Consider the following 12,551-nt stretch of genomic DNA (forward strand, 5'->3'; position numbering starts at 1 on the left):
TTTTTCCTAGTCTGTTGTGACAGTCTCCTATGGGTTAAAAAAATCATTGTTTTAATGATTAAGTTATTATACAATCCACTTTTGCTGTTAATACTTAAGCTATGGCTTTTAGGAGACTTGGACCTACTCTCCTGACCTTTCTATGACCCTCAGGTTTATTGTGGAAACAAAACTCCTGTTGGTCCCTTCCTGATAAGTCCAGTTAGTTCTTGCCACCTTTGATTTACTATCTTAGCTTCTAACCAGGTTGTATAAGTTTGGCGACTGGTTAGATGTACCATAAAGAATTAGAAAAAAAACTTTTTTAAAGGATTCTAAAAAATTTTAATAATTGCTGATTTTCCTTGGGTTGAAGAGAGTCTTTACTTATATCTCTTAATTCAGCTTACATCCAAGGTTTAAAATCTACAATTTCTTGCATTGCTGACTCGTGGCTGGCATTGATCTTTAGAGGTAACTGGCATTTGGGGTTTTAAGGGAGCTGTTAAGAAGCGGTGGTGAAACTGAGTCCCACTAACCCGAGTTCCTGTGCTGAGTTTTGATTAACCTCTCTATCCAAAACTGTTCCCTTTCTTTTCCGCTTTTAACTAAATCTTATGCTAACTGAATACGAATCAGCCAGTCAGATGACTAAAATTGCTGTTGTTGCTATCATTGTTAACGTACAGACTGGGGTGTTTATCCAGGACAAGACGAGCTGACAACTTCTAGGTCACGGACCACCAGACCAGAAAATCATCAACCACAGGCATCCTTATTCCTGAAACTGTGATTAAGAAATGTCATAAGATGGTGATCAACCCCAGCCTTTTCGTTCTTTCACGCCAGAAACCCCTACCAGAGACCCGCTTGCCGTGGGCCTAGTCTTCTCTCCCATTCTCTTGGTTAGTGCCCCACGACAGTCCTTGATTGGCGGCTGCAAACAGTGTCAATCTGACTTACGCTTAATAGTGGGGAGGCAGCAAGGAAAAGAGCAAGGCAAGAGGGGCGAAGAAGAGCGATCCGAAGGATAAGGGGCAGGAACAGACAGCTGAATGTGGGAGGGGAGAGGGCCGGATGTAGGGGGAGAGCCCGGGATGTGGGAGGAGAGAGAGCCGGATGTGGGGGGCGGGCCCCGGATGTGGGAGGAGAGAGAGCCGGAAGTGGGTAGTGGGCCCCGGATGTGGGAGTGGAGAGAGCTGACTGTGGGAGGCAGCTGGAGGTCGTGGAGATGGCGGGTTTACAGGGCATTGAGTCTCCCTGTTCCTGCTGAAGCTTGTCTGCTTGCTCAGTAGGTTTAGCTAAGGAATCTTTAGCGATGTAACTTTTATTTCAGAATTGAATTTGGAGGTCTCTACGTACTAATAAAAAAGGCTATCCATTGGGCCTCAGAATTCTAATTATTTAAAGGATTCCTTCATTTTCAAAGGTGTCTCTCAGATGAACCTTTTTGTTCAGATCAGGTGTTCCCCTGAGTGGTCATTGAGGGCTTAAGTCATCCCTGGTACAGTTATCCTATTCAGCACGACAGGCACAGAATTAGGATTGTAACAGGGATAGGAAATACAGGGGGTTTTCAGGGGAGAGAAGATTCAGACTTAGACAACCCTGAGGCCAGGCAGTGGTCGCTAGGAATGTAACTTTTGTGGACCTTAGTTTCCTAACGTGATGTTTGGCCTCCTCACCCCACAGACCCGCAGTGATTCCCCTGGCATGTGGATACTGGAGAGAATGTTCTCTCTCTAATAGTGCCGAGCTCACACTACTATACAACAATTTCGAGATGGAAGGAGACCTCATTTGGTTTATTGCTGACCCACAGGAGAGTTTGTCATGTGGCCTCCAGTAGTATGAGAACTGCAAACCCATTGGTCTGTGAAGGTGATCTGAACAGGTTTATAGGGCAGTACTTCTGTTCCCGCCATGATTCAACTCACAACAAAACTACAGTTTTTGACAGCACAGAAAACAATAACCAGTATCTCAAAGGACAACACAAAAGGTTTGGAAAGAAATGGCCTGATCCTCCAAGTATCTCAAACAACTAGGAACTAACAAATTCCAGGTGTCAGACTGAGAACGAAAAGCCAAGAAACAACACAAAGCAGTTTAGACCCACTGCTGATCTGCCGTGTCTTCAAGGACTCCAGTTGTCCTTGGGAAGCGAGGTACAGGGGACGGCTGCAGTGCCGCACCTGGGGTAGGCTGGGGTCTGCAGTGACAGGCGCTGCAGACCAGATCTTGGGGGGACTTCCACAGTAAACATGAAAGCTGTTACACAGCTTCTGCAGTGGATGCATCCAGTTTATCTTGTTCCCTTCCCCATTGAGTGTTGATTAATGAGATACAGGCTCAACAGTAGTGCGAGCTGGAGGACTGATGATGATAATCAGTGTGGAAGCTCTTTACAACTTCTATTTCTTTTTTAACCTTGTTAATCTGAATTTTTCTTCAGTTCAGTTCAGCCGCTCAGTCGTGTCTGACTCTTTGTGACCCCATGAATCGCAGCATACCAGGCCTCCTTGTCCATCACCAACTCCCGGAGTTCACTCAGACTCGTGTCCATCGAGTCCGTGATGCCATCCAGCCATCTCATCCTCTGTCATCGCCTTCTCCTCCTGCCCCCAATCCCTCCCAGAATCAGAGTCTTTTCCAATGAGTCAACTCTTCGCATCAGGTGGCCAAAGGACTGGAGTTTCAGCTTTAGCATCAGTCCCTCCAAAGAAATCCCAGGGCTGATCTCCTTCGGAATGGACTGGTTGGATCTCCTTGCAGTCCAAGGGACTCTCAAGAGTCTTCTCCAACACCACAGTTCAAAAGCATTAATTCTTCCGCGCTGAGCTTACTTCACAGGCCAACTGTCACATCCATACATGACCACTGGGAAAACCATAGCCTTGACTAGATGGACCTTTGTTGGCAAAGTAATGTCTCTGCTTTTCAATATGCTATCTAGGTTGGTCATAACTTTTCTTCCAAGGAGTAAGTGTCTTTTAATTTCATGGCTGCAGTCACCATCTGCAGTGATTTTGGAGCCCCCCAAAATAAAGTCTGCCACTGTTTCCACTGTTACCTCATCTATTTCCCATGAAGTGATGGGACCGGATGCCATGACCTTCGTTTTCTGAATGTTGAGCTTTAAGCCAACTTTTTCACTCTCCACTTTCACTTTCATCAAGAGGCTTTTGAGTTCCTCTTCACTTTCTGTCATAAGGGTGGTGTCATCTGCATATCTGAGGTTATTGGTATTTCTCCCAGCAATCTTGATTCCAGCTTGTGCTTCTTCCAGCCCAGCGTTTCTCATGATGTCCTCTGCATATAAGTGGAATAAGCAGGGTGACAATATACAGCCTTGACGTATTCCTTTTCCCATTTGGATCCAGTCTGTTGTTCCATGTCTGTTGTCTATCTGTTCTATGTCTGTTCCATAACTGTTGCTTCCTGACCTGCATATAGGTTTCTCAAGAGGCAGGTCAGGTGGTCTGGTATTCCCATCTCTTTCAGAATGTTCCACAGTTTCTTGTGATCCACACAGTCAAAGGCTTTGGCATAGTCAATAAAGCAGAAATAGATGTTTTTCTGGAACTCTCTTGCTTTTTTGATGATCCAGCGGATGTTGGCAATTTGACCTCTGGTTCCTCTGCCTAAAACCAGCTTGAACATCTGGAAGTTCACAGTTCATATATTGCTGAAGCCTGGCTTGGAGAATTTTTAGCGTATATTTCTTACCAATTACTTTTTTACTTGCTTTAATAGTAGTTGAAGAAATCATACAGCTCTAATATTTCACTATAATGTTGTCCATCATTTTCAATATTGGATGAATAGTCGCATATCATTCAAAGACCTTTAAGAGGACTTTTACCACATTTAGGAAATAGCCACTCTTCATGAAATCTATCACAAAAAATGTATACTTGCATTTTTATTTTCCGTTTATACAAAAAACAGATAATAGCAAGGTGAACAAGAATAGAAAACATTGCATTTTTCAATTACCCATGTGCATCAGTTTGTCACAAGTCCAAACTCATAACTGAGAGTTGAAAGGTTGAGCCTTTGAAATTTTTGCAAAGTTGTGAAATAACAGTGACTTGAACTTGATGTCTAGTACAAAGAAAGAAGGGGAGAGCTACCTGTTTTCCTGCCTGCAAGAAAGAGCTCTAGTTGTCAGGCAGTCACCTCAAAATGGGATTGAGGAGTTGGCACTTTCAAAAATTGGCATGTTTAAGGACCGATGAATTTCCAGGAGTATTACTGGTCTCTAAGTGGGGTTGCTATAGTGGGGCATTTGCTGATTGGTTGTTACCTTTTAAGCTACTTTGGGGCCTGAACACTGTTGGCTGAATTCTAGAAGGTTGGCACTGTCAATTATTTGCTAATTTCTGGAAGCTTGAGTTTACTGGCGTGAGGCTGTTGCTGACTGGTTTTCACAGATTCTCTGACGTGATCTCTAATAAATTGTGTTTTCTTGTTCAAGATTTTGTAATTTGGCTAAAGGAAGTCTTTGCCTTCCACTTATGAAAAATAAACACATTAATTCTCAGTCCCCTCTTTTGTTCTTCCTTAGCCAGACGCTCAGAAGAGACCATAAGGCATTGTTGAGAAGGTTGTTTATGGGGATATGTTTATGAGCTAATGTTGCCCCTAAATTATTTAACTGGCAATTACAGTGAGAGAAAAATAGCTCTAACTGCTAACTTTTTGTAATGTTAAAAAACAAATAAGGTGAAATCAGAATATTTAGGGTGTTCTGACAGTATCAATACAGGACACAGAACATGTGCTCTCTACACAGAACAGCTGGAAGTCTTATTTCCAATGTATGTCATACAGCTACTCTTGTACCCAAATCCTTTTTAGTGCTAACTGGACATTTATAGGTTAGTAAGTACACAACAGCACAATTTCTTTATTTATTTTTACCTATCTGACAACTCTTTTAAAATATTGTCTTTACCTTTCCCTCCAAACTGTTAATGCATCATGTTTTCAAATATGAAAATAATCACATTTTTAAACCAAACTCTGAGTGTGTCTAAGGTTTCAGCAAGCCTTGAGGTCTTGGCTTCATTTTCTGACTTCTCAGACTCAGTGACTCTTACTCACACTTGATCTTAGCCAAAAGGCCGAGAAGCAATCAGTGACTCTTACTCAAACTTCATTGATTTCTTGTCACCCACTATCACAAATAAATTTCTCTAGAACCATTTCTGCCACTTCCCTTGAAAAACTATAAAATTATTATTAATAACATTTAATAACATCCATTTAACAAGTATTTTTCCAAAGACAAATCTCAACTGCCTGTGTATATACTGTTGCAATAATTAACAGGTGAAATGTTAAACCATTTCCCAGCAAAGAGATGAGATCATGGAATCACAAACCTTTACATCAGGGATAAGCTGGCCCCTTTGTGCACATGGTCAGATTCTGAGGGGCATACACTGTCCTGGCAGAAGATGGCATGAACTAAGTTCTGCTTCTGTTAGAGAGGTTTCACATTCTTAATTACTGACTATTCAGGCAGGAAAGACATTTTCTGTGGGAACCAGGGGCACTTCATAACCCTTTTAAGCTACTTTTGTGACTGCAAACATCCCTTTTCCATGTTTCCCATCCTAAGCCCCATCTGAGGGCTTTTCATATTGTGTTTGAGTGAACCTACTGAAACATGGAAAGCAGAGTGTTCATGTTTTTGACAAGCAACAAGATAGCTGACAACTATGAGATGATGCTGAGTAACGTTACAGTATGGTGGACCCCTTTCTATGTGCAGTCATTGGAAGTTTGCTACGATTCATGCAGTCTGAAATACTAGGTTTCTAAACATTTCTGTGACATGCCCTAGATTACATTCCAAGGAACTCTCCGTATAAGCCCTTTGAGAGGCAGCAAAACCCCACTGGGTTTACAGCTTCAGAACCTCATTTCCCAGAGCCCTTCCCATCCTCCCTTAGCCTTTAGCCACAATCTGGAACTACCAGCTTTGAGAAAGCACAGGTAACTAAGGTAGTGGAAACTACTCTACCCACAAGGCTGTGCAGCTATGACCATGCACCAGAGAGACTTCTGGGTAATGTAGCTTCCTCTGCCAACACTACCTACCAACTCTTGGAGAGTAAGTCACTTCCTACCGGACCTGTAAAAGCCAAGAGGCACCCTCAGGGACACCAGGAAAAGCATTCCCTGCTCCAGTCATGGGAGGGCCTTCTGTTACTCTTAAGTGGGATGCTCCTAAATTTGTAGAGGAGTCTTCGAAAAGCCCACAAAGCTTAGGGACCTGTAATTTGAGATAGCAATATATTTGTAATAGTGGTAAAGAACCCACCAGTCAATGCAGGAGACATAAGTGAAGCAGGTTCTATCCTTGGGTCAGGAAGGTCCCCTGGAGGAGGGCACAGCAACCCACTCCAATATTCTTGCCTGGAGAATCCCATGGACAGAAGAGTCTGGCAGGCTACAGTCCATAGGGTCGCCAGGAGTCGGACACGACTGAAGTGACTTGGCATGCACACACGAACCACATCTAGTTCTAATCTACACACCAGATGGACACATCATATGGCACTCGATGTCCACTCACAGCTGTCACCTATCTTGTTGCCTGTAAAATACATGTAGGCTAAATTTTTAGAGACTGTTTCATGCCCTTCAACATGCAAAAGACCCCAGACAGGGAGGGAGAGCTGGTAAAGGGGTATCTTTCCTGCCTTGATAATGAGTGACTGTGGTCCAACCTAGCAAACAACACTTTTATTGAAATGTTTATTATTCTGAGTTTCTTTCAAAAGCTGCAGCCCAGCCCTACAGGAGAGCAAATTATTGTACACCATTTCCTGCCAGGATACATCACTAAACACTGAAAGATGATAGATGACAAATTTTATGTATATTTTACCACCCCAAAATGATTAATGATAAAAAAAATGGATAACTTTTATGACACAAACACATAGCTGAAAGACACTACAAGAAAAAAACCAAATAAGAATAATATAGAAAGATATGCCAATGGAACCTTGGCTTAAATTTTTTTAAGATATTAATCTCCTGTGAAACAATTTAAATTTCCTTAATTTAAACTTCACTTACCCACTTTAAACAACTTTTTCTCAGAGTGATTGTCATAAAATGCAGCTCTAGTATATAACAGGGCCTTGCTTATTCCTATATGATGCCATGCTTTTGCACACACAAAATAATATTAAATACCGAAAATACATTTTAGATACCTACAAAAAATAAATGCATTTACTGAAAGCAGCCATCCATGAGTAACAATAAAGTAATAGAAAATATAAACTGTACTGGGAATCCCCTGGCAGTCCAATGGTCAGGACTCTGCTGTTTAACTCCTGAGGTCCTGGGTTCAGTCCCTGGTAGGGAAATTAAGATCCTGCAAGCTGCATGGTTTAGTTAAAAAAAAAAAAAACACCAAAAAGACAAAAAAACAACTTCACACTGTACTAGCTCCCTGGAGATGGCAGGTTGGCTAGGACTGAGAGAGAGAATACAAAGAAGTCAGTGGAAATTCTATAAGTAATGGACATGTTCATTATCATGATGTTGGTGACGGTCCCCTTATGCACTCGTGTGAAAATACATTTAACACTTTCAAGAATGGTTTAATATGTGGCAGTACCTCAGTAAATATGTCAATAAAATTTGGATTTCTTCCTCTACAAATATCTGGCAAAGTATTAGTAGTATTGACTCCATCAGCACCCTTCCCTATGTCTTAGGTGGGTCAATTTTGATTCCTTCTCAAAACAGAAGGAAGTACTAACAAATGCTTCAACATGGGGACGTTATGCTAAACTAAATAAGCCAGTTACAAAGAGATGAAAAATGTATGATTACACTTGTATAAAGTATCCAGAGTAATCAAATTGATAGAGACAGGTCTGGTAGGGAGGGCATAGGAAGAGATCTTGTTTAATGGGTGTAGAGTTTTATTTTTGCCAGATGACAAGAATTCTGGAGATTAGTTGTGCAAAATGTGAATTTTTACACATATTAAACTGTACAATTAAAAAGGTAGAGGGTTAATTTTGTTACATGTATTTACCACAGTCAAATTGAGCAGATATTTTGCTGAAGTCTTTGTCATTTGCAACAGTCTGCTGTGAACTTTTCGGTGCTGAATGAGGTGGAAGTTTTGGCTGACACATAACTTAAATCACTGCCCAAATAAAGTCTTTCTCCATTGTGAAATCTCTGGTGTGCAACAGGGCTAAGTTTCACCTAAAGACTTATCAACACTCATTGCTCTCAGAAGGCCTTCCTTCGCTGTGAACTCTTGATGTCTGAGAGATGTACCAAAAAATTTCCCATGTTTCCTGTACTCTTAAGGTCCACTCCAAATCAACTCATAGGGTACTTCTCCAGTGTATGGAGTTTGGTGTTCTTGCATGCTAAGTTGCTTCAGTCGTGTCCAATTCTGTGCAGCCCTATGGACTGTAGCCTTCCAGGCTCTTTTGTCCATTGGATTCTCCAGGCAAGAATACTGGAGTGGGTTGCCATGCCCTCTCCCAGGGGATTTCCACACCCAGGGGTCAAACCAGCATCTCTTGTGTCTCCTGCATTGGCAGGCAAGTTCATCACCACTAGGAGTTTGGAGTAGTACCTAGGAATTTACCATGTTCTCTGAATTCATTAGGTTTTTACCACTGTGAATTCTTGCTCAATGAGGTTGTTCAGTTCAGTTCAGTTCAGTCGTTCAGTCATGTCCGACACTTTGCAGCTCTATGGACTGTAGCACACTAGGCCTCCCTGTCCATCACCAACTCCCTGAGTTTACTCAAACTGATGTCTATTGAGTTGTTGATGCCATCCAACCATCTCATCCTCTGTCATCCCCTTCTCCTGCCTTCAATCTTTCCCAGCATCAGGGTCTTTTCAAATGAGTTAATTCTTCGCATCAGGTGGCCAAAATACTGGAGTTTCAGCTTCAACTTCAGTCCTTTCAGTGAATATTCAGGACTGATTTCCTTTAGGATGGACTGGTTGGATCTCCTTGCAGTCCAAAGGATTCTCAAGAGTCTTCTCCAACACTACAGTTCAAAAGCATCAATTCTTCACTGCTCAGTTTTCTTTATAGTTCAACTCTCTTTATAGTCCAACATCCATACATGACTACTGGAAAAACCAAAGCTTTGACTAGACAGATCTTTTTTGGCAAAGTAACGTCTCTCTCTGGTTTTTAATATGCTGTCTGGGTTGGTCATAGCTTTTCTTCCAAGGAGCAAGCGTCTTTTAATTTCATGGCTGCAGTCACCATCTGCAGTGATTTTGGAGCCAAAAACGATAAAGTCTGTCACTGTTTCCACTGTTTCCCCATCTATTTGCCATGAAGTGATGGGACCAGATGCCATGATCTTCGTTTTCTGAATGTTGTGCTTTAAGCCAAATTTTCACTCTCCTCTTTCACTTTCATCAAGAGGCTCCTTAGTTCTTCACTTTCTGCCATAAGGGTGGTGTCATCTGCATAACAGCAGATTCTCCTGGCAATCTTGATTCCAGCTTGTGCTTTATCCAGCCCAGCATTTCTCATGTACTCTGCTGTTGCGGTCCTTTAATGGACCGGAACCTGGTGGTCTGGAGTTGATGATAAGAAAGTGAAAGATTGAAAGAAGCTAATATTCCCTGGTTTATGCAGAGAACCAATAAAACCCTAGAACAGGGCTGACACCACTCACGAAGGCACAGGGCACCCTCTCAAGGAGGTCTTGAAAGCCCGGGCAGGAGAGTGAGCTTGGTGGGTTTCCACGCTCCAGAGAATTAGCCAGAGGGAGAGAGAGAGAGACAGAAAGACAGACACGGGGACCCAAGCCTCTGGTGGAGCAAGGGTGCTTTAATGATCTTTCTGTGAGTATACATAAGCTGTTGTACAAGGAATTTCTTTCAACAATGATAAAGATCAGAAAACCAAATGTACAGCAACCGTTACCAAGGGAACAAGGGATTAACAATGGTCATAAGGTCAGGAGACAATCCATATCTCAAGAAAGAGGATCGAGACTAAGCAGTTTTGTCATAAGGAGAATAGTTACTGAAGGAGATTCATGCATGGTTTCATCCTATGACCTCAGTGCTGGCAGTGGCAATGCTGTTCCACTCATTCCTGTTGCCATGAACTGATAAGGAACAGAGGGTTTATGAGAAACAGAACGCAGGAATCCTCCTGTTAAACGTTCCCTGACACTCTGCCTATAAGTTAAATAAGCAGGGTGACAATATACAGCCTTGACGTACTCCTTTCCTAACTTGGAACCAGTCTGTTGTTCCATGTGCAGTTCTAACTGTTGCTTCCTGACCTGAATACAGATTTCTCAAGAGATACCAAGGGAATTAAAGACATTAATTAGAGATTAATATTAATTTAATTAAACTAGAGATACCAAGGGAACATTTCATGCAAATATGGGCACAATAAAGGACAGAAATGGTATGGACCTAATAGAAGCAGAAGATATTAAGAGGAGGTGTCAAGAATACACAGAAGAACTATACAAAAAAGATCTTCACAACCTAGATAATCACGATGGTATGATCACTCACCTAAAGCCAGACATCCTGGAATGCAAAGTCAAGTGGGCCTCAGGAAATGTCACTATGAACAAAGCTAGTGGAGGTGATGGAATTCCAGTTGAGCTATTTCAAATTCTAAAAGATGATGCTGTGAAAGTGCTGTACTCAATTTGAGAGCAAATTTGAAAAATTCAGCAGTGGTCACAGGACTGGAAAAGGTCAGTTTTCATTCCAGTCCCAAAGAAAGGCAATGCCAAAGAATTCTCAAACTACCACACAATTGCATTCATCTCACTCTCTCTAGTAAAGTAATGCTCAAAATTCTCCAAGCCAGGCTTCAACAGTATGTGAACCATGAAATTCCAGTGTTCAAGCTGGTTTTAAAAATGGCAGAGGAACCAGAGATCAAATTGCCAACATCCGTTGGATCACTGAAAAAGCAAGAGAGTTCCAGGAAAACATCTATTTCTGCTTTACTGACTATGCCAAAGCCTTTGACTCTGGGGATCACAATGAGGTTGGCGTTGTTCCTAAAGAGTTCTCCACGTTAAAGTCACTCATATTTTCCTCATTGTGGATTTTCTGGTGATGTAGGAGGTAGGGCTTCCTAATGAAGGCCTTTTGACATTTTCTGCATGTATAAGGCCTTTCTCCAGTTTGGGTTTTCTGATGCTGAAAAAGTACACTCTTGTGGCTAAACACTTTCCCACACTTTCAACACTGATAAGGCCACTCTACCATGTGAGTTCTCCAATGTTTAATGATACTGGAGTGGTACTGAAAGAATTTACCACATTTGCTACATTCATAAGGTTTTTCTCCAATATGATTTTGCCAATGATTAATAACCTTGGACTTGTACTTACAGGATCCCCCACATTCACAGACTGGCTTATAAAGAACAGAACAGAAAAAGGCTTTTCTACAGTATGAGTTCTTTGATATCCAGTGAGTGTGGAGGTATACCAAAAGAATGTCCCACATTTCCTGCACTCATAAAGCCTTTCTGTGCCATGAATGCTGATGTTTAATGAGGAGGGATGCGTACCTAAATAATTTTCCACATTCACTGCACTTGGCCTTTCTCCAGTATGAATCCTCTCATGTTTAATGAGTGTTGACTTATGTCTGATGAATGTGGAGCTGTACATGAAAGTTTTCCCACATTTGCTGTACTCATAAGGCCTTTCTCCATTGTGAAGTCTCTCATGTCTCACCAGTCTGTAGTTGTATCTAAAGCATTTCCCACATTATCTGCACTCATAAGGGCTTTCTCCCTTGTGAATTCTGATATTTTATAAAGTAGGCTTTGTACTTGAAGCATTTCCTGCATTTGCTATGCTCATAAAGCTGTATTCCAGTCTGGATTTTCTGGTGCTCACCAAGTATCTGTTTTCAGCTGAAGGCTTTCCCACACCCGAATGCACCTGTAACCACTCTGTTCATGACCAAAGGCCTCCTGGCACTCAGTGTCCCCATGTGGCTGCCCCACACCACGAGGGGCCAGCTGCTGCAGAAGGCCTGTGCTGCCCAGGAAGGGCTTCCCATCTCCACTGCAGGTCCCATCTCTCCTGTGTGAACACTGCTGTTAGTCAGAAATGAAGGCTGCCCCTCAGCCCTTCTGCAAAGTTTGTCTCCTTCTGGTGCTGGGAAAAGGTCTGGTCTGCAAATGTACAGTCCTTCACCAGGGTACATTCCGTCATGCTCAGGCAGAGGAAAAAAGTCTCTGAAGAGTGGGCCACACATGTCACTGGGCTGGGCCTTCCTGGAGGCTGGATCTGGCTTTGTAGTCCTGACCTCTGACATCCCTATAGAAACACCTTGCTCAGAAGAGGCCTCCTCACCCTGGGCTCCATGCCAACAACCTGTAACCAGATACATGCTGGTAAAGTGCATATTGATTTTGATGGAAAGGACAGCCCCATCAGAAATATGTGTGTCACACACATCCAAGACCAAAGCCAGAGAGAGGAAGGTCTGCTGTGCAGAGATGGATGTGGGAGCTTCCATCGTGAGAGAGCCCTGACCACAGCTAA

General features: G+C 42.4%; 1 pseudogene; it reads right to left on the reverse strand.

Annotated features, from left to right (window-relative positions):
- Positions 1–10,942: 10,942 nt before the first annotated feature.
- The window catches only part of LOC138419656 (zinc finger protein 548-like), a 32,102-nt pseudogene continuing 30,493 nt past the window's right edge, over positions 10,943–12,551 (reverse strand).

This window comes from Ovis canadensis, chromosome 14 (assembly GCF_042477335.2).
Source record: "Ovis canadensis isolate MfBH-ARS-UI-01 breed Bighorn chromosome 14, ARS-UI_OviCan_v2, whole genome shotgun sequence".
NCBI lineage: Eukaryota > Metazoa > Chordata > Mammalia > Artiodactyla > Bovidae > Ovis > Ovis canadensis.